The 22,238-nt window shown below is 41.1% G+C and overlaps 1 protein-coding gene across 1 annotated transcript in view; it reads left to right on the forward strand.

The window, feature by feature from the left end:
* The window catches only part of SYT1 (synaptotagmin 1), a 364,679-nt gene that overhangs the window by 240,976 nt on the left and 101,465 nt on the right, over positions 1 to 22,238 (forward strand). The gene's annotated exons all lie outside the window — the stretch shown is intronic.

Below are 22,238 nucleotides of genomic sequence, written 5' to 3' on the forward strand. Positions count from 1 at the left end.
AACTGTCCAGTTATTCCACTGTATGACAAACCAGGCTATTAAAATAACATTTTATATAATATTTTCACTCCTGTAAAGAATGTCAGCTTAGTTCTAGTTCTATGATCCCCCATAGTGTTTCAGCTGGTTCCATATTTCTGAGTAATCAATACAAAAAGCAAATCAATGTAAAAAAAAAATGAAAATGTGCTAAAATACAGATACATATTAGAACTATATTATAACCCTTAACATCCAAATATCTACAGCCCTGTTCAATGTCAGCACAAAAAAGATAGTCCATTTTTTTTTTATCTCCATTATAAACATTAAGACAGTAATGATTTAATAGGAAACTAAGGCTTGTTTTTTTTGTGTGTGCTGGCTTCTAAGCTGAGCTAGCTTGGTTTCTGTTCTGGCTTTAAACAGTTTTGATTAGCTATTTTAATGTTTTAGCCATTGCAGCAAATGCTTGCATTTTATGCCATTCATTTGCTCCTGATATAAAGTGGATATAAAACTCTACACACCGCTATTAAAATGTCAGGTTTCTGTTATGTAAAAAAATTAGACAAAGATAAATCATTTCAGAACCTTTTCCACCTTTAATGTGACCTATTAGGCTACTTTCACACTGGCGTTTTGAATTCCGTTTGTGAGATCCGTTTCAGGGATCTCACAAACGGTTCAAAACGGATCAGTTCAACCCCAATGCATTCTGAATGGATAAGGATCTGTTCAGAATGCATCAGTTTCGCTCTATTCCGTCTCCATTCCGCTCTGGATGCGGAAACCAAAACGCTGTTTCCAGCGTTTTGGTGTCCGCCTGGCGATGCGGAGTAAAACAGATCCATCCTGACTTACAATGTAAGTCAATGGGGTTGGATCTGTTTTCACTGACAGAATATGGTGCAATTGAAAACGGATCCGACCCCCATTGACTTTCAATGTAAGTCAAGATGGATCCGATTTGACTTAGACTTTTTTATAAAAGAATAATGCAAACGGATCCGTTCTGAACGGATACAAGCGTTTGCATTATAGGTGTGGATCCGTCTGTGCAGATACCAGACGGATCCGCACCAAACGCAGGTGTGAAAGTAGCCTAAACTGTACAACTTAATTGAAAAACAAACTGAAATCTTTTAGGTAGAGGGAAGAAAAAATATAAAAATAAAATAATATGGTTGCATAAGTGTGCACATTGCAAAACTTTGCCATTGCAAAACTTTAATCTTCTTCTGGTGAAGCCATTCCTTTGTTGATTTGGATCATGGGCGTAGGAAGCGGGGGGGACGGATGCCCCGTAGGAAATAATGCGGGGGGGACAGGTATGGTCAAATCCCCCCCAGCAGCAGCGGGGGGATGTGTGCGGCGGCGGCGGGGCAGGCACTGAGATGAGCGCTTCCATTGTGGAAGCGAAGTGCTCATCTCCATAGTGATTTGTTTGTATCGCCGTCCTCAGGACAGCGATACAAACAGAAGGCTGTGCGGAGGAGCAGGGCAGGGAGGTGTGTCCCTTTCCTGTTCCTCTGATAGGCTGCCGGCACTACTAGGCCGGCAGCCTATCAGAGGCCGGCGTAGGCGGCCCGATGACGTCATCACGCCGCCTGAGCCGCGCAGCTCTGGAGTCGGGACACAGGCCGGAAGAGGCCTGCATCGCATCGCTCCAAAGAGGTAAGTATAAGTGTTATTTTCTTTTTAAATATATACAATACTTACTTACATACTTTTACTGGCACATAATGGGGGGGGGCTGTTATTACTGGCACATAATTGGGGGGCTGTTATTACTGGCACATGATTGGGGGGGCTGTTATTACTGGCACATGATTGGGGGGGCCCTGTTATTACTGGCACATGATTGGGGGGGCTGTTATTACTGGCACATGATTGGGGGGGCCCTGTTATTACTGGCACATAATGGGGGGGCGGGGGGCCCTGTTATTACTGGCACATGATTGGGGGGGCTGTTATTACTGGCACATGATTGGGGGGGCCCTGTTATTACTGGCACATAATAAGGGGGGCGGGGGGCCCTGTTATTACTGGCACATGATTGGGGGGCTGTTATTACTGGCACATGATTGGGGGGGCCATATTATTACTGGCACATGATTGGGGGGTCCTGTTATTACTGGCACATGATTGGGGGGCTGTTATTACTGGCACATGATTGGAGGGGTCTGTTATTACTGGCACATGATTGGGGGGGGCCTGTTATTACTGGCACATAATGGGGGGGGCCTGTTATTACTGGCACATGATTGGGTGGGGGCTGTTATTACTGGCACATGATTGGGGGGGCTGTTATTACTGGCACATGATTGGGGGGGCTGTTATTACTGGCACATGATTGGGGGGGCTGTTATTACTGGCACATGATTGGGGGGGCCCTGTTATTACTGGCACATGATTGGGGGGCCCTGTTATTATTGGCACATGATTGGGGGGCTGTTATTACTGGCACATGATTGGGGGGGGCTGTTATTACTGGCACATGATTGGGGGGGCTGTTATTACTGGCACATGATTGGGGGGCCCTGTTATTACTGGCACATAATTGGGGGGGCTGTTATTACTGGCTGATGAGAGGCGCTGGGGGGGCTGATGAAAGGCACTAGGGGTTGCTGGAGAGGCACTGGGGGCTGCTATGAGGCATGGGGCTCTTATCTGAGGTCTGATTGGGGGTCATTCATATTGGGGTCTGAGCTGAGGTGTGATCTGAGGTCTTATTAACATTGGGGATCTTATTGGGGCTGTTAGCTGAGGTCTGATTAACATTGGGGGTCTGATTGGTGGTCTGACCTGAGGTGTAATGAAAAATTTTTTTTTCTTATTGTGCCCACTTCCAGCCCGGAGCCCAGCTGCCCAGAGCACTGATCCGGAGCAGCTTGGAGAAAAAGGCCTCACAGTCTCCCACACTCCTTCTGCCTGGCCAAGCCAGCCAGCACCCCTGAGGCCAAGCCAGCCAGCACCCTTGAGTCGTCAGAACTGTAAGTAAATTATATATAAGGGGAGATTATTGTTTCGATAATTTAACGATATAAACAACTCGCAGTTTACTGAATAAGAATATACCCGGCGAGCAAAAATGCTGTCGTCCCCCCCCAGACATATGAAGAATACGGGAGATTGTTGTCACATGTACCACACAGCCAGTACTTGCCAGATATTCCTGCAGCTCCTTTAATGTTGCTGTAGGCCTCCTGGTAGCCTCCCAGACCAGTTTTCTTCTTGTCTTTTCATAAATTTTGGAGGGACGTCTAGTTCTTGGTAATGTCACTGTTGTGTCATATTTTATCACCTTGATGATGACTGTCTTCACTGTGTTCCATGGTATATCTAATGCCTTGGAAATTCTTTTGTACCCTTCTCCTGATACCTTTTAACAATGAGATCCCTCTGATGCTTTGGAAGCTCTCTGTGGACCATGGCTTTTGCTGTGGGATGTGACTAAGAAAATTTCAGGAAAGACCAACTAGAGCAGCTGAACTTTATTTGGGGTTTATCAGAGGCACTTTTAATGATGGCAGGTGTATGCTGACTCCTATTTAACATGATTTCGAATGTGATTGCTTAATTCTGAATACAGCTACATCCCCAGTTATGAGGGTATGCACACTTATGCAACCACATTATTTTAGGGTTTTTTGTTTTCTTCCCTCCACCTAAAAGATTTCAGTTTGTTTTTCAATTGAGTGGTACAGTTCATAGGTCACATTAAAGGTGGAAAAAGTTCTGAAATGATTTATCTTTGTCTATTTTTTTTTTTTACATCACAGAAACCTAACATTTTAACAGGGGTGTGTAGACTTTTTATATCCACTGTACATAAAAATTTAATTTCTTACTATTTGAAGCCTTATCTCCTACTTTGTACATTACACTATTAAGCTTTTACTGTGCTGTATATTATATTTTTCTGTTCACTGTAAAGGTCATTTTTTATTCGTTCACATTCATTCGATTATCTTTAAGATCGCTTTTCCTATTTATTTTTTCACAAGCTTTTCCATCTTAGCTAAAGAAAGGCATATATGAATGCTTTAGTCCAATTTGTAAAATTGACACATAAGTGAGGAAAGTAAAGATTTTCAGGTCAATTAGAGCACTTTTGATTTGGGTTAAATATTGTTTAGGTTCAATCAAAATCAGACCAGATACAAATTATGGAAAATTAGCTAATTTCTTCAGCGGTTCGTATATTAACTTCTGTGTAAAAAAAAGTCACACATGATGTATCATGTGTGGCTCAGTGGTTAGCACTGTTGCCTTGCAGCGCTGGGATCCTAGGTTCGAATCCACGAACAACATCTTCATGGAGTTTGTTTGTTTTTCCCGTGTACTCTCTGGGTACTTCGGTCTCCTCCCACACTCCAAAGACATACTGATAGGATACTTAGATTGTGAGCCTCATTAAAGGGAAGCTGTCACCGGGATTTTGTGTATAGAGCTGAGGACATGAGTTGCTAGATGGCCGCTAGCACATCCGCAATACCCAGTCCCCATAGCTCTGTGTGCTTTTATGGTGTAAAAAAAAAGATACATATGCAAATTAACCTGAGATGAGTCCTGTACGTGAGATGAGTTAGGGACAGGACTCATCTCAGGTTAATTTGCATATGTATCAAATCGGGTTTTTAACACAATAAAAGCACACAGAGCTATGGGGACTGGGTATTGCGGATGTGCTAGCGGCCATCTAGTAACCCATGTCCTCGGCTCTATACACAAAATCCTGGTGACAGGTTCCCTTTAAGGACAGCGTGATAATAATGTCTGTCAACACCATATAAGTGCATAAAATAAATAAATGCGAACTAAACAAAACAAGTGATTCTACATCACATGGTACAGTTTTTCTACAAGCTTGATCTTCACTGGTGTCATATTATTTAATGTAAAATTATTTCATAACTGAAGTTTATCATTAAATATGCCAAATATAATTTATTGCAAATAGATTTAGTTGAAATTGTTTGGTCAAAAAATAGAGGTCCTGTTTTGCAAAAATACTTTTTATATTAGATTCTGTTTGTAAGATTAGCACATTGTTGTTGACCTAGAAGTGCATTTCTATTACATCTATCCACTCAAAACAGTACACAAAGCAAAGCTCTAACCATCATATAAATAGGAATCTGAAACGCTCCATTTTGAAGTATTGTTTGAAGATATGGTATGCTAGAGTCAGATATACCATCAAGAATCTTCTGAGAAAGAACAGATAAATTAAGTGCTGTCCCCTAGACACAATCAATGAAGACATAAAACACTATACAGTAGCTTGCAATAAAAAAATGTACATTGGGAAATGCCATCTATGGCTCTAGGTTAGGCAAATAAAAAATAACTGAATATTTCACCAGATTTCACACCTGAAAAATACTGTCCTTTCTGTAAAAGACTTGAAACAAAAATATTCATATGTGTTCTGATTAGCATATCAAAACCATTACAGAATGTCCAGAAGTACAAAAAAGGATTTTGCTAGAATATACAGCAAATTAAGCTAATTATTACCTATCGTTAAAAAATAACTTTTTAGGTAGCTGTAGATGTGAATTAGATTTAATTTTTTTGAGTAGGAGTATTTTTTCCAGTTCTCCATCTTTTTAAAATGCATCTTTTTTTGTCTTTCTCTGTGATTGAGCAGGCTCATTCTAGAGTGATGTTTATGTAGTGCTCCAGTATACATGAAAAAGGCAATAGCAATGTGTGACGTTTGCAGCGACAATGTCCACCTTAGAGCTTCATCATACTTATATGCAATCCATTATAAAATAGCAAATCCTAAAAGGGTTAAATCCACCAAAAATATTGCAGAACTCACAGTCCCATTTTCATTAGGAATAATTGAAGGTTTGTATTCAATGTAGGTGCAAATCTTTACATTAATACAGAAAGGGACGGTCTCTGAGAGTCCAACCATCTCCACCCAATGCAACATTTCTGAGGATGCCTCCTTACACATGCGTACTGGGGAGAATTCCTGAGAGGTACCAGTTAGGCACATACTACCCAACTGAACATGAAAAAGAATTCTGAGATACTGCTTGCTAAGCCACGCATTGCGCTCAGCTTTACAGGAGTTGACCATGACAGACCTGGGAACCTTCAGAAGGTCCCAGGCTGTCATGGTAATTGATTGGAGCCCTATGATTTCACTGTGAGGGCTCCTCTCCCTAATCCCACAGATAAGACAATCACTATTGTACATGGCATTTGAGGAGTTAAAAGACCGAGTTTGGCTTCATTGCTGATCCCAGCCATTTCGGCCTGATGCCTGCTGTATTATATGTGGTATGCAACATCTTAAAAGGGATGTCCCAAAATATTCTACAGTTTTCAAACCAGCGCCTGGATCTGAATACTTTTGTAATTGTGTGTAATTAAAAATTTAGCATAGGCAGTGAGTTATTCAATAAAATTAATCTGTATAGGCCCACCTGCTGTTAGTTTTTTTCTTATTTCTTTGACTGCTCACTGAGAAGGCCACAAAGGCTCCATATTTATCCTTCAACTGCCTCCTAAGCTGTGATAGGGAGAGCATGGACACACACCCTTAGCTCCAGCAGAAAAGACACTCCCCTTGAGCTGTCAGCTTGTTATAAAACTAGTAGAGCAATGAATGTGGAGATTTCTGGAGCTATGTGAGGTACAGGGTTGGTTCTAGCTTTGTTAGAAAGAGATTGTTATGGGGCGGAGCTTGGCAGCAGATCGAGACACACATGCCGCTGTGAGCTCTGCTCTGGGTCTAGTGGAAACTAGCTTAATTAGCTACTTCAACAAACCAGAAAATGGGCAAAACTTTGAGAGACAGGTCCAAAGACACCCTGGGACCGAACAAACCCTGTACTGGACATGGAGAAATGGACACATTTGTCCGAAAGCAAAGCGTTGCTGGGGGAAAGCAGGGTTCCAAGATGGCGCCTAGAGCCGAAACCCCTGCAGCTTCGGAGCTGTCCTCAGACTCAGACAGGGAGAGCGAGAAAGTGACAGAACATGAGGGAGAGAACTTGCCGATCTCCAGAAAGTTCATATAAGATCTCCTGGCGAACACAATAGCTCCTCTCCGCGAAGACCTGCAGGCATTCAAGCGTGACCTCAAGCAAGTGAAGGAAAGAGTGGATGTGGTGGAGGGCCGACAAGACGCATTATAAATCATAGCTCAGCAGTGGCTAGTAGCCTGGACAGAACTCAGGCACATATCAACCACCTATATGATATGGTGGAAGATCAAGATAATCGCGGGCGCCACAAAAACCTAAGGCTGAAGGGCCTGCCAGAATCAATAGGGCCAGATGCTCTGCGGGGTTCAGTAACAGGACTTTTCACAACGCTGGTAGGCCCCGACTCTGTGGGAGACCTCACCATGGACAGAGTGCATAGGGCCCTGCGCCCCCCCCTAAACAGGGGGAACCCCCAAGAGATGTGATCTGCCGCTTGTCCAGCTTCCTGGCTAAAGATCAAATAATGAGAGCATCTAGAGCCAAAAAATCCATCCCCTTTGGAGATGCAGAGGTGCTAATATTTCAAGATCTGTCTCCTATCACCCTCCAAAAGCGTAGGATGCTGAAGCCACTCTTAGACATCCTGAGGGGAAAGAATATAAACTATCGCTGGCTACACCCCTTTGGGATACTGATAAATGCCCTGGGCCGGAAAATAGTCGTGCGTTCACCAGCAGACCTACCTCTGGTATGCGATGTTCTGGAAATCGCCTCCATGGACATTACTGATTGGAATTCGGTGAAAGACCTGACAGACTTACCGGACTTGCCAGGAGTGGATCCGTGGATTCCCGCCGGTCGCTTAAGGGGTTCGTCGCAGGGGAAGAAGTCCGGTGACTCCTTGCCGAACAATCCAGGATTGGAAATAGAGTGACACGGCTCACTCCTACTGTCATCAGAATTGGGACAATCCCTCGTTGTAGGGAGCTTACCTGCTCGACCCTGCCCTGATCGGGCCTGAGGTTCCAGGAGTCATTCAGTTACTCGGACAGTTGAGAGATAAATTACCCAAGCTTAAGCACATATGTTAAATTTGTGGCTTTTTTTTCATTATTGCTTAGTATACTTACTGTCCTTCGCTTCTATTATCCCTCAATGGTAGTTGGATACTTCATAATGTCATATGAAGAAGGGATATAGCTCAGTTACCCCCATTTATATCTATCTACTCGTTTACCACACAAAGGACCCGGTTTTTGGTCCTCTTCACCCCCCCCCCCCCCTAGATGACCAGGATAGCATACCTCTCACGGAAGTGCATTGTTGGTTTCATCCTAACGGTCATCAAAGATTTGACAAAACTAGACATAAATATGTTATCATTTATTGTATGTATTATACTTTGCCTCCCCCTCCTCCCCTTCCCACTACCTACTACTAGCACTGATGTCATAAGACAGGGTAGATTTAACCGTAGCCGGAAGATAGCTCCCACTCTTGGATTGCTATGGCAGAGGTAAAATTATGCACTTATAATGTTCGGGGATTGAATGTACCACCCAAGCGAACCCAAATTTGTCAGCTCCTTAATAAACAGAAAGTGAACATTGCATTTCTGCAAGAAACTCACTTTAGAAAAGAGCATGTCCCACGATTGTCGCACATGATATACAACCAATGGTTTCATAGCACACCCTCTTCTGGAGCCTCGAAAGGCGTCTCTATAGCAATTCACAAAAACACTCCGCTGGTGGTGCATTCAACTCTCCAAGATGACGAGGGACGTTATCTATTCCTAAAAGGGTCTTTAGGCACACAGAAAATAACATTAGGTAATTTATATATGCCCAATGTAGCGCAAGCTGTCTGGATGGAGAATACCTTGTCACTCCTACAGAGCTTTGCTGAAGGTATAGTAATAGTAGGAGGGGATATCAATGTAGCCTTAAATCCCCCAATAGATACGTCAACAGGTTCCTCATGGTTCCTCTGTGTTTCTATGTTTCTACGGAATTGGGCCTCATTGATATGTGGAGAGCTAGGAACCCTACAACAAGAGGCTACACATATTACTCAGTAGCTCATGTCTCATACCAGTGGTTGGACTACTTATTTGTCGTCGTCCCCCCCACAGCTGTTAGGTGAATGCTCCCAGGCCTCAATAGGCAATATATTGCTGTCAGATCACGCCCCTGTGTATTTAACTATAAAAGTTTAATTCCTTCCTAAAACTCACTTTACGTGGCGGCTGGACGAAACCTTATTGAGCGCACAAGAGAATGTTCATACTATACAAAACATCATTGAAGAGTACTTCAAACTCAATGAGATGGAGGGAATGTCCTCACGTCTGGTCTGGGAGGCGCACAAGGTGGTAGTGAGAGGCCATTTCATTCCCCTAAGTTTGCATATTTAAAAAAGAGAGAAATCTCAATACTATCGCTACAAGATCAAATACAAAAATTGGAATTATTACACAAAAAGCAAGTTTCCCCTGAAGTGTTGGATAGCTTAAACAGATTGAGAGCTGAACTAAAGAATATCTTAAATGCCCGCGTTGCCAAATGATACCTATTAGCAAAATTTAAGTATTATGCACACGGGGACAAAGCCTCGAAGTTTATGATGGCCAGTTTAAAAAAACGCAAAGGTAAATCATACATACACTCTATAAAAGACTCATCTTCCCGGACACTTATGTCCACAGAACTTATAGCAAAACAATTTTGTGATTTCTATAGCTCTTTATATAACCTCAGGGAACGGGGAAGCCCACAAGAAAATAAAAAGAGATCAGACAAGATAGTAAAATAGCTCTCCCAGCTGCAGCTACCAGCTCTCTCCCAAGACCAGGCCATGCACCTTGCTAAGCCCTTTACACTACTGGAAATACGTAATGCTCTCAAAACAGCTCCCAAACATAAATGCCCCGGACCCGACGGGTTAACCTCTAGTTACTATAACACATTCTCCTCGATATTACCACCAAAATTGCTCAGAGTGTACAATGAGGTGTATAATGGCAACCCACTTCCACCGCAGATGTTAGCGGCCCTAATCACTATCCTACCGAAGGAGGGCAAAAACCCGTCTTCCTGTGCCAGCTACAGACCTATCTCGTTATTAAATGCAGATCTAAAGTTGTATGCTAAAATACTGGCACTAAGACTACAGCCTTTTTTGCCCCGGCTTATTAATGCGAAACAGGTGGGTTTTGTGGCTGGTGAATCTCATACATCATGCCAGGGAGAAATCCACTCCTCTAGTTCTTTTAGGAACTGACGCTAAGAAAGCGTTTGACCGCATTGATTGGCTTTTTATGCAACTTGCCTTTGTAAAGTTTGGAATACCCTCTTAATTTATAAGAGCTATCATGGCTATGTATGAATCCCCTACAGCTAGAGTAAAGGTTAACGGCACTCTATCCCTCTGCTTTACAATAGGAAATGGTACACGACAGAGATGCCCCCTATCACCTCTGCCTTTTATCCTGGTGGTGGAATGTCTCTTTCAGGCAATTCGCCAGGAGGAAAAGATTCAGGGTCTAAAAGTGAGAAACACTTATCACCAGCTAGCGGCATTCGCTGACGATCTCCTGGTCATTATAACCAACACTGTAGAAGCGTTCCCTGCTATACAGGATTTGTTCCAGAGGTTCGGGGTTCTGTCGAACTTCCTTATCAATCCCACTAAATCTCAAGTTCTGAATGTCACTCTTAACCATAGCACACAATCGATTTTAGAATCACAATACCCGTACCAATGGTCAACGCGATCAATAAAATTTTTAGGGGTAAACATAACCTCAGACGCTATCGACTTGTACGAAGAAAACTTTTTAAAAACTCCCCAAGAACATCACTTCCATCATATCATAGATTCATGGGGTACCCCCTTTACTTCTTGGTTTGGAAGACGTACTTTAATTAAGTCCATATTAGTACCTAAAATTCTGTACTACATGTTAATACTACCCATTCCCTTACCAAGGGCCTTTTTTACACAATTAAGGCAAGGTTTTTCCAGATTCCTCTGGAAAAAATCACATCCTCGACTCCCTCACTCAACACTGATAAAACCAAATTGGCTTGGAGGGATGGGTCTGCCCGATATGTCAGTCTATTACAGGGCGGTACAGGGGATGAGATGCCTAGAATGGATTAGGTGCACAGAAGATAGACTAGACATCTTGGCAGAAGCAGGGGATATGAGGTCTCCTTTGAGAACCTTCCTGCTTTCTCCCCCTAGTGACATGACTCTGCATACTAACTCACTAAGCAGCATGGTGAAAACCACCATGTAAATATGGCACTCTGATCTGGCCAAAATATTACTCTCTACCCAGGCAATATCACCAGCGTTTCAGGTGAGAGATATCTTATGGGACTCTAAGACGGCCTTCAGCTCTACTTTGCCGGATGACACTCTAAATCTGTCCCTACCGGTAATCGACCTGTTGGACCCATCAGGGTTTCTCACAGAAAGCTGGAACTCACATCCTAAGCTACAATCACTAACCTTTATCCACAAAATGCATATCAAACAATATTTGGGGAAGAGAAGAGCTTTGCCCAACTCTCCCAAAACACAATTTGAAAAAAATGATCCTATCTAAAATTGCCCCCGGAAAGAAAGGCCAGACCCGACACATATAGCTTTATTCTCAAGTGGGAAAAAGACCTAGACATGCAATTCTCAAATAGAGAAATCTCACAACTTTGCTTCAATGCTCCAAAAGTATCCAGATGCGTAAAACTTCAGGAAAACGTATACAAAGTAACCTCTAGGTGGTATTACACGCCTCAAAGGCTTCACCTCATTTATCCGGAATGTGATCCTAAGTGTTGGAGGTGTCATAGTGCTGAGGGTACATTCCTTCATATTTGGTGGACTTGCCCCAGCATCGTCATCTTCTGGCAGCAAGTATGCTCATTAAGTTCTAAAATAAGTAAAATACAAGTCTTACCATCAGAAAAAAAGATGTTTATTGGGATTATTGGGAGACATCAAATGCAACAGACAAGCCACTTCTCTGATAAGCCAGTTCTTAGCTGCTGCTAGTGTTCTGATCGCGAACAAGTGGAAAAGTCAAACGGCCCCCTCTTGCTCTCAATGGATAACAAAGTGTGATGCCATATATAGGATGGAACAGATAGCAGGGTGGGAATCCAAGAGAACACATATGTTTGAGGCCATCTGGTCACCATGGAAAAAATTCTGAAAATTCTCCTCTTAATGCCTGATTATCAGGCTCCAGTTCTCTAACGATTCTAGTAGGAAGGTACCCGCCCTCCCCCTCCTTTTCCCTCACCCCCCATGTGTTCCCTTTATTGCGAGTTTTATTCTCACATTTTACTTTATTGTAACTATAGACATTTATTGTACTATGTGACAATTGAACCCTCTTGTGGGGGCTTGGTCTCTGTATTCTCATCTGTTTCTTTTTTCTCAATAAACATTTTACAAACCCAAAAGAAAATATGAAAAAAAAAAAAAAGATTGTCATATACAATATGGTGTCTGATTTTCATTTTTGTGCATTAGTCGTGGGATACCCCTTTAAGCAAAATTGAAGGGGTTATATTCGTTATGGGGTAAAAGCCTATTTAACAAGTCTAAGGGCTCTTTCACACTTGCGTTCTTGTCTTCCGGCATAGAGTTCCGTCGTCGGGGCTCTATGCCGGAAGAATCCTGATCAGGATTATCCTAATGCATTCTGAATGGAGAGAAATCCGTTCAGGATGCATCAGGATGTCTTCAGTTCCGGAACGGAACGTTTTTTGGCCGGAGAAAATACCGCAGCATGCTGCGCTTTTTGCTCCGGCCAAAAATCCGGAACACTTGCCGCAAGGCCGGATCCGGAATTAATGCCCATTGAAAGGCATTGATCCGGATCCGGCCTTAAGCTAAACGTCGTTTCGGCGCATTGCCGGAGCCGACATTTAGCTTTTTCAGAGTGGTTACCATGGCTGCCGGGACGCTAAAGTCCTGGCAGCCATGGTAAAGTGTAGCGGGGAGCGGGGGAGCAGCATACTTACCGTCCGTGCGGCTCCCCGGGCGCTCCAGAGTGACGTCAGGGCGCCCCAAGCGCATGGATCATGTGATCACATGGATCACGTCATCCATGCGCATGGGGCGCTCTGACGTCACTCTGGAGCGCCCGGGGAGCCGCACGGACGGTAAGTATGCTGCTCCCCCGCTCCCCACTACTACTATGGCAACCAGGACTTTAATAGCGTCCTGGGTGCCATAGTAACACTGAACGCATTTGGAAGACGGTTCCGTCTTCAAATGCTTTCAGTACACTTGCGTTTTTCCGGATCCGGCGTGTAATTCCGGCAAGTGGAGTACACGCCGGATCCGGACAACGCAAGTGTGAAAGAGGCCTAAGTATTGACTTTTGATAGCTATGTAACATGTATGAGACATGAGAGACACTCAGTTTTCCTTTCCATTTCCGCTCTCCCTTTCTCTCTGATTCCTGTGTGTGATGTCACCCTAATAGATGAATTCCCCAAATTACAGCCGGACCCTATATTTATCTTATTTTAGAAATCGCTAAATTGTATTACATTTATTTACATTTATTTTTTTAAATTATTAAACCTGTTAATAGGTAAAAAAATAAAATCCTATCCCGTTACTGCAATTAAATATTAACTCATTAATACACTCATTCACTTAACATTTTAGGCAGTCGCTCTTGTGATCATCAGCCTTTGAAACCATGTTCACAAAACACTGCATGCTTTACATCTTTATCTTCTGCTGCTTTTAATGTGCAGTACTCTCAGCTCCTGTTGGCAGGGGCATGAGGGTTGGTTAAGCAAATTATAAAAAAAAATACTTCTGAGCTCTACTTTAGTGTTCACCGCAAGGTTTGTATTTCAAAGCTTGGAAACTTGCAATTGGAAACAATATTTTTGATGCCTGAACGATAGTCTTTTTATATTCATATTTCTGTCAGCAACCTCTTCAGGTATTAACTCTAATATAACCAATTAAATTGTGAATCCTGGTGCCAATCCAGTAACTTTTGAAATGCCTAAAAATACTCATGAACCAATTTAAATACCAAATGCAGTAACAAACTACAGTACTACTAAAATGTAATTAACCCTGTTGTTATGTATACAGTAGTACAAGACATACAAAATCTGTTAATAAAAGAATGGCCCTAAGCTCTTAGAGGAGTACTCTTTATAAACTTTTAAAACATAATAGCTCCTCTGTAGAGATAAGTAAATTTTATAAAATTCTATTTGGGTCCATTTTAAGCAAAACTTTTGATTCGGGTTTAAATAAATTTGACCCAAATTAAGTCTCTCTCTCCCTTTCCTGTCTTTCAGGGCCCCCCACCTTAAGAAGGTTTTCAGGTAATAATGATTTTTTAGCAAGTGCCTCCTGAAACAGAAGATTCATACTTACCTGCTCCCTTCTGCTCCGGTCCTCCATGCTCCCTCTCTTGTCTCCATCTTCTGGTCCCTACTTGCTTATATCTGGCAGTGCATGGGCATGGTCACGTGTACCATTTCTCCCAATGACTAACTTTAGCAGTGAAGGGCTGCTTGGGACCATATCACAGCTAAAGCCATTCATTGGCTTGCAGTGGAGCATGTGACCATCCCCATGCACCACTGGATGTAAACAGTGAGGGAACCAGAAGATGAAGCAGGACAATATGAATCTTCTATTTTAGTAGGCAGGGCACTAGCTAAAAATTCATTATTACCGGAAAACTCCTTTATATATGACATTTATAATACTGGTGCCTTTTTATGTGACACCGTGGCACAGATGTGATTACTACCTCTGGTCCCCTGTAGCTACACTTTTCCATAGAGTACAGTAAATCAACTATGTTGTTGCACAAATAACATACCCATACCTCCACTGATCCGTTTAGCTTTGTAGCTGGAACTCCACAGCTACGCCCATTGTGTAGTTCATGAAGTTAGTAACTATAGAATTTTTTTTCTGTACAGTGAATGAATCATTTTTGGGGCCTATAGTCCAGTGGCCTGCTGTAAAATTGATATCCATTAACCTTCTAATATACCTCCGGCCACATAATAACTTGATCATTTATGTACGGTGGAATGCATAATTTTTTGGGCCTGTAATCTAATTGGCCAACAGTAATATTGTTATACGGTAACCGCCTAATTTACCTCCAGCCACATTATCAATTGTCCTTTTCTGTACTGTGAATGAATAATTTTTGGTGCCTGTAGTTCACTGACCTGCACTAAAATTGATATCCATTGACCGTCTAATATACCTCCAGCCACATAATTACTTGATCTTTTATGTACAGTTAATGCATAATTTATTATCAATTGTTCTTTTCTGTCCGGTGAATGCCTAATGTTTGGGGCCTATACTACACTGGCCTACAGTAAAATTGATATTGAATGACCTTCTAATATACCTCCAGCCACATAATTACTTGTTCTTTTCTGTACGGTGAATGCCTAATGTTTGTGACCTCGGAGGAATTCAACACCTGTTGATGACCATGTGTTATCGAATTTCAACTATTATAATTTGTTTGTTTTTTCAAGAGGGGAGATTTCGTTAGCCATGTTTTAAATCCAATTTTATATTTTTTGTTCTTTTAAACATATGTATTTGACATCTATTTGTACTGGCCTGCAGTAAATTTGATATACTGTACAATGACCGTCTAATATACCTCCAGCCACATAATCACTTGATGTTTTCTGTCAGGTGAATGCCTAATTTTTGGTGCCTGTACTCCTGTCACCTAAAATAATTTTTTTCTAGGCTCCAGCAGGGCACATTTCTGAGAATTTCCCTTTAAGATGCATAAAAATGGCCCCTGATTAAAATACATATTTTGGGGGGAATGTTTGCCATTGATCCCTCTGTGGTATGTCACTGTCCATGTTGTGGGATGATTTGTGCACTTCTTGTAAGTATTTGGTGGCTGCAAATATGACCTGAAGGTTTTTCAGGTTTGCCTGCCATTAAAGTGAATGGGGCCGCCGCGAACTTGCGGTTCGAAAACATTTTATCACGTTCACGCATCGTCCTGGCCGATATTCGTCCATCACTAGAGGCCACCAGTTAGACTTAGCAAATACTTCAAACTTTCTCCATTTGCTTTTCATAGGCAAAGTGGATAACATTTTTTGCTAGAAGCAAATGCTTAATGGTATGCCTAGTCTTCAGAGTTTTTTTTAGAGCAAAATAAAAGTCAATAAACTAGTGAAGCTTTTGTTTGTTTCATTTAATACTTCAGACAGTATCAAATAAAGTTCTTAGACTTTTACTTTAAAATAATTATTCTGGGACTTGCAATTTCTGTTGTACCTCCTTTAATGTGGTTTCCTCTTTGAAAGAGAAATGCGGCAGTCTGAAAGGTCAGTGGTAGAAGTTTGTAGGTCTCTACTGAGCCTAATGGATTACGTCGCTCCTCACTAGTTTAGTATATCACCAAAAATGTTCTCAACTATAGCCTTTTTGAGGTGTGTGAAGAACAGATGATTGCACTGTGCATGGATTTTTCAACTGGTAATGACTTTGAAGTAGCATTTTCATAAAATCCAAATTATAGTGTTTATTTATGAAGCACATTCAATTTTTTCTCTTCAAAAGAAACACTGTGCTCATATATAGTTAAAATACACTGAATTGCTGTAGTCATAAAAAGGAATTAGTTTTTCACTTGAGGTTCCTATACTGTTTCTTAATTCATGGAATAAAAAGGTAAACTATCAGTAAAAACTGATGCCAACAGGGTACACCAAAGGGATGATGATTCCCTCTCTCTCCTTCTCTTTCTCTCTCTTATTTGGGAAATTCGGGACAAATTCTGAAGCTGTAGAATTCTAGTACACTCAGTTTATTTGTGCAAGAATTTGAGACTTTGTAATTTTACACCGTTCTTGGCAATTTTGTAAAATGTATGGAGTGGTTAGCTGTTTTAATTAGGTGTACAAATGTACACTAAATGTAACAACTCTGACTTTTTAAAAAGTTACCAAAAGAGGCACAAACTTAGTAAAGGGCTGGCATAAAAATGAAGGCAAAAGTGTTATGTTTGAAGATTAAATGTATGAAAACAGTGTGTAACATTTGATAGATTTGGCACGTGTTACTGCAACGCATCCTTAAGAAAAATGGCAAAGACTTGTGAGCTCTCTACATGACATGTGGGATATCAGGAACAATATGTGGGATATTGGTTCCTGAAAAAATTCTCAGTAGAATATTTTGTAACCTATTGTCTAAAAAAAAATGCAATCATTTCCATCAATCTAAAATAGTAGGTGCCAACATAATTTAACCGCTTCAGGCTATTTTCAGTTTTTTCTTTTTTACCCCGAGTTTTTTTAAAGCCATAAAGCTTTTTTATTTTTCCATCCACATAGCCGTATGAAGGCTTGTTTTTTTTGTCGGCAAGATGTACTTTCTAATGGCACCATTTATGTTTGCATACAATGCAGTCGGAAGCGGTAAAAGAAATTCCAAACCCACAGTTTTATGGGTTTTGTTTTTACAGCGTTTTCTATGCGGTAAAACCGACCTTTTACTTTAATTCTCTGGTTCAGTACAATTACAACAATATCACTTATTTATAGTTTTTCTTGCATTGCAATACTGAAAAAAAAACTGGAAAACTTTTTTTTTGCATCGCCATATTCTGACCCCTGTAACGTTTATATTTTTATGTATACAGAACTGTGTGAGCGTTAATTTTTAATGAGGCAATCTGTACTTTTCCTTGATACCATTTTAAGATTTAAGACTTTTTGATCACTTTTTAAAACATTTTAGTGGGAGGTGAAGCAGCCAATAAGCAGCATATAGACCTTTTTTTTTTTTCGCTGCTTCGCTGTTTGCCGCATCCATCAGTGGAATTGTTCTTTAGGCGAGTGATTTCCATATAATAATGTCTACTGGTAATAGAAAATGGATTGGAAACATCCCAGCATTTACATGACAGGGCCACGAAAGCACATTCTCATGTTAAGTTCTCATCTAAATGGTATTGCCCCTCTACTCAAGCCAGCTTATGTTCCATGCAAGCATTTGCATTGTGAATTCCTATTTCCCATTATAACCGAACAAAGATTACCTCTCCACACCATACAACAGCCGCATTATTTCACTGTAATTATAGAAGAGCTGTGCCGTTTAATGTCCAGCAACGTCTCGTAATCTATAAAAGAAAACAGCTTCAGCATATATTATGTTTCCGCTCAATGTTTAATTCATTCGTGGAAAAGCTTTTTTGACAAGCTATAGTTAATAAGTTTTCTATGCTGTCAAAAGTAATAATATTAAGAGTCTGTTGTGAGTTAAATTAATTTTGTTTTGTGCAATGGCCCACAAAAACGTGAGTGACATTTAGAAATATGATCAGGCAGAAGCTAAGAGGAAGCCAAGTTACAAAATGGAATGAGATGCAATCATTAAAGCATAGCAGCCAGCTGTAGGCATTAGTGGAAAGAGGCAAAGTGCACTAAAATGTTATTCCGGAGAGATTTTCTTTTTTTCTTTATTTTTTTTTGTTTCCCTTCAGTGAAATTCTCCCTCCTTCTTTTTCCTTTTTAAGTTCTAGCATTTCCCTTGAACCTGTACCCTTGATATTTGACATCATGACCCCCAATTTAAAATGAAAGAGCATTTTCCAGTGTCTACGTTATGATTGAAAGTGTTCTCAACGATAGCCTTTTTTAGGTGTGTGAAGAACAGATGATTACACCATGCACTGGTTTTTTAGCTGGTAATGACTTTGATGTAGCATTTTCATAAAATCCAAATTATAGTGTTTTTTTGTGAAGCACCTTCAATTTTTTTTCTCTAAAAGAACCACTTTGCTTACATAAAGTTTCAAATATTGTTGAAGTCATAGGAAAGAATTTGCTTGTCACTTGAAGTTCCTGTGTCATTTCCAACAATAAAAAGACAAACTATCAGTAAAAACAGATGTCGGCAGGGTTCATCAAAGGGATGATTATTCTTTAGGTAGAGACATTACTGTTCCTAACATTAGCAAAATGCCAGGACTACTGATATAAAGTGAACATACATTCAAAGGTATACTGAGTTTTGTTCAGAATTAAATGCTGAGTATATAATGCTCTGAAGGAAAAAAGAGGCGGTTGTATTCAGGGGCGCCCTGGAAACTTAAAGTTACCTTGAAAAAAAAATTAAAAGTGGCCCATCCAAATTTATAGAAGGTAAACCCACCTACACAAGTAGGCGGGTTCAGCTATACCGTCTGCAGGCCACAAGCATTCCTGTGACATTTCTATACTGCCTCATAGGCTTCAAGTCTAGGGTCCTGTTTCCTATGAGGTTAAATGACGTGGCAGGAAGCTGTGTGTAATGGTAATACATTTGAATTCAGGAGGGTACCTGTGGTATCAGGCTGGATACATAAGTATATGATGCTACCATAATTAATTAATGTTGAGAGCATCAGATCATCACATACCTGCCAGACTTACCAGGGTCAAGTGCCCACTTGGGCATCTAAATTTCCCTGTAAGGTCTATAGCCAGTTCACCCCGATTGTATTGGCTCAGTCAAAGCATGGTTGTACATCTAAAATTGCACTCTAGCACCTATAGATAAAATCAATTCTTTATCATGATTCCATAAAAAAAAAACACATACACAATGTAGCAGCCCCAAAAATATATGTATACTTTTCAGAACCAATCATCCTTACGCCTAGCATATGGATAAGGATGACTGGTTTTATTCGAAACACGTAAGAAACTTTTTGTTGGGGTTGCTACATAGTATATATGACTTTATAATAGAATCATGATAAAGGATTGATTTTAACTACGAGTGCCATTGAACAATTCTCGATTTACAATTATACTGTATTTTGTACTAGTTGATTAAAGTGTATATTAAACTAGTCTGATTCAAATTATCAATTATAGTTATTGGTGATGAAAATCAAAACTCAACCTTCTATCGCATAGAAAAAAAAGTATGAAAAACTCCCTTTAAAGATAGCCTTTCAGCACTAAATGCAGTGCAATCTGCAAGCAGCCTGTAATAGAGTTGCTGAGCAGATTTTATACATTTAAATATCTGCTCTTTCTGAGCTCAAAGTGGCTCATACAGCTATTACCAGTGATTGATAGCATTCTCTGTGTAAGTCTGTATAACATATTTTTCAGACTACAAGGCGCACCTAGGATTTGGAGGCAGAAAATAAGAATTAAAAATATTGTTCATCAGACCTCAGATCAGGCCCCAAAATCAGATTCTCCACACTCCATCAGACCTCATATCAGACCCTCATCAGACCTCCAACCTCCATCAGCCTGAGATCAGACCCCACAACCTCCATCAGCATCAGATCAGCCTCTCATCAGACCCCCCAGCCTCCCTCAGACTCCGATCAGACCCCCATCAGACTCAGATTAGACCCCAATCAGTCTCAGATTAGACACCCATCAGCATCAGATCAGACCCCATTAGACTCAGATCGGCCTCATAGGCTTCAAGTCTGGGGTCCTGTTTCCTTTGAGGGTAAATGATGGGGCCCAAGTTTAAATATAAAAATATATAAACAATAAAAAATAAACATATTGGGTATCACCGCATCTGTAAAACTATTAAAAAAATGTTTTAAATTTCCTGTGCAGTGAACACCATGGCAAGAAAAATGAAAAACACACGTATCACAGGTATTTTTTTGTCACATTTTCCCCCTTAAAAATTGAATAACAGTAATCAAAAAGTCGAACGTACCACAAAAATGGTGCTATTAGAAACTACAGTTCATCCTGCAAAAAACAAGCCCTCATACAGCTATGTAGACCAAAATATAAAAAATTTATATAGGCGGGCAAATGGAGATGCAATACCAGTGACAATAGTGGCCCCATGACAGGGTTGCTGCAGCAACAGCAGCATTAAGGCTGTGTTTACATCACTGTTTATTTTTCCGTTCTTCTGAGCTGTCAGAAGAACTGAAAAATAAGAAAATAAGAAAAACGGATCCTGTATTTTGAGCATCCTGACAATGCAGCTGTAACTACACAAACAAGAAAGCATTCATCTGGCCATTTGCTCAAGGGACTTGGAGGGGCTTCTGACTCCATCTCCACTGCATACTGCCATGGTCTGTCGACATCATCTGCGTCGTCTTTGTCGTCCCCTTCCAGTTCCTCATGCTCCTCCTGCACTTCTCCTGTCACTTATGAAGATAAACCACCTACTTTATAAAAGTGTATAATAGTGTATAAAATTCCTGAGAGTTTATGTCCTCTTTCTCCTCTGCCAAGTCATCCTCTTCAGGGCTTAGGTAGCCGTGAGATGTAGACACCACGTCTTCTGTCCCCTCACCAATCAGATTTCTCAGCAAAATGTTCTTCCAGTTATCAGTAACTATGGTTCCTATCTCTAATTGGCGAATAGACAGCCAGTGTTCGATTTCTTATTTGATGACCCAAGCAATTTCTCCTAGTTGTGGCTCCGTTCAGCCTGGCTAACATGTTCCAGAACCGTGTGACAACGCCTAGCTTTGCATAGGTGATATGCTGGAGGACCATTATAAACTGTGCCCAGAGGAGAGGTTGAGGAAACAGTGGAGAATGAGGAGGCAGGGGAGGATATTGGCGCAGAGATCCCAGCATTACAACACGAAGACAGCATTGCCATCACCTGGCCAAGTTGATGGTGTACCGTCCGCAACTACATTTACCCAGTGGGCTGTAAATGAGATATATTGTCCTTGACCATAGTTACAACTCCATACATCAGCTCTGGAGTGAATTCTACCAGACACTGAGAGGCCCAAGGACTGGCCCACCTTCTGCTCAATGTATGTGTGCAGGACTGGTACAGATTTTTTGGAAAAGGAATGTCGACTTGGGACTCTCCACCTTGGCTGGGCACAAGCCATCAGTTCTCTGAAACGTGTAAAGTCAACTACATGGAAAGGGAGGGACTGTAGTACCAGCAACTTAGCCAGGTGCATGTTCAGCTTCTGCGCAGTTGGATGAGTACACACATACTGTCTTTTTTTCTCTTTTTGCAATTGTCTTGGTCATAAATTGCTGTCGAAACAAGTGACGAGGAGTAGGAGCACCAGGAGAAATAAATGACATTGAAGTCGATGGGAAGGAACGACAGCTTACTTTTGCAGACCAGAGAAAGATCTGAGAGCTCTGCAACTCTGTCAAAACAGAGCCATCCGGCTCATCAAGAAACTAGACTGGACAGACTCTGTTACAAAAGCACGCAGGGAACTCCACTGGCTCCCAGTGAAAGAGAGAGTGCAGTTTAAGCTGTGCTGCTTAA

This window comes from Bufo bufo, chromosome 1 (assembly GCF_905171765.1).
Source record: "Bufo bufo chromosome 1, aBufBuf1.1, whole genome shotgun sequence".
Taxonomy (NCBI): domain Eukaryota; kingdom Metazoa; phylum Chordata; class Amphibia; order Anura; family Bufonidae; genus Bufo; species Bufo bufo.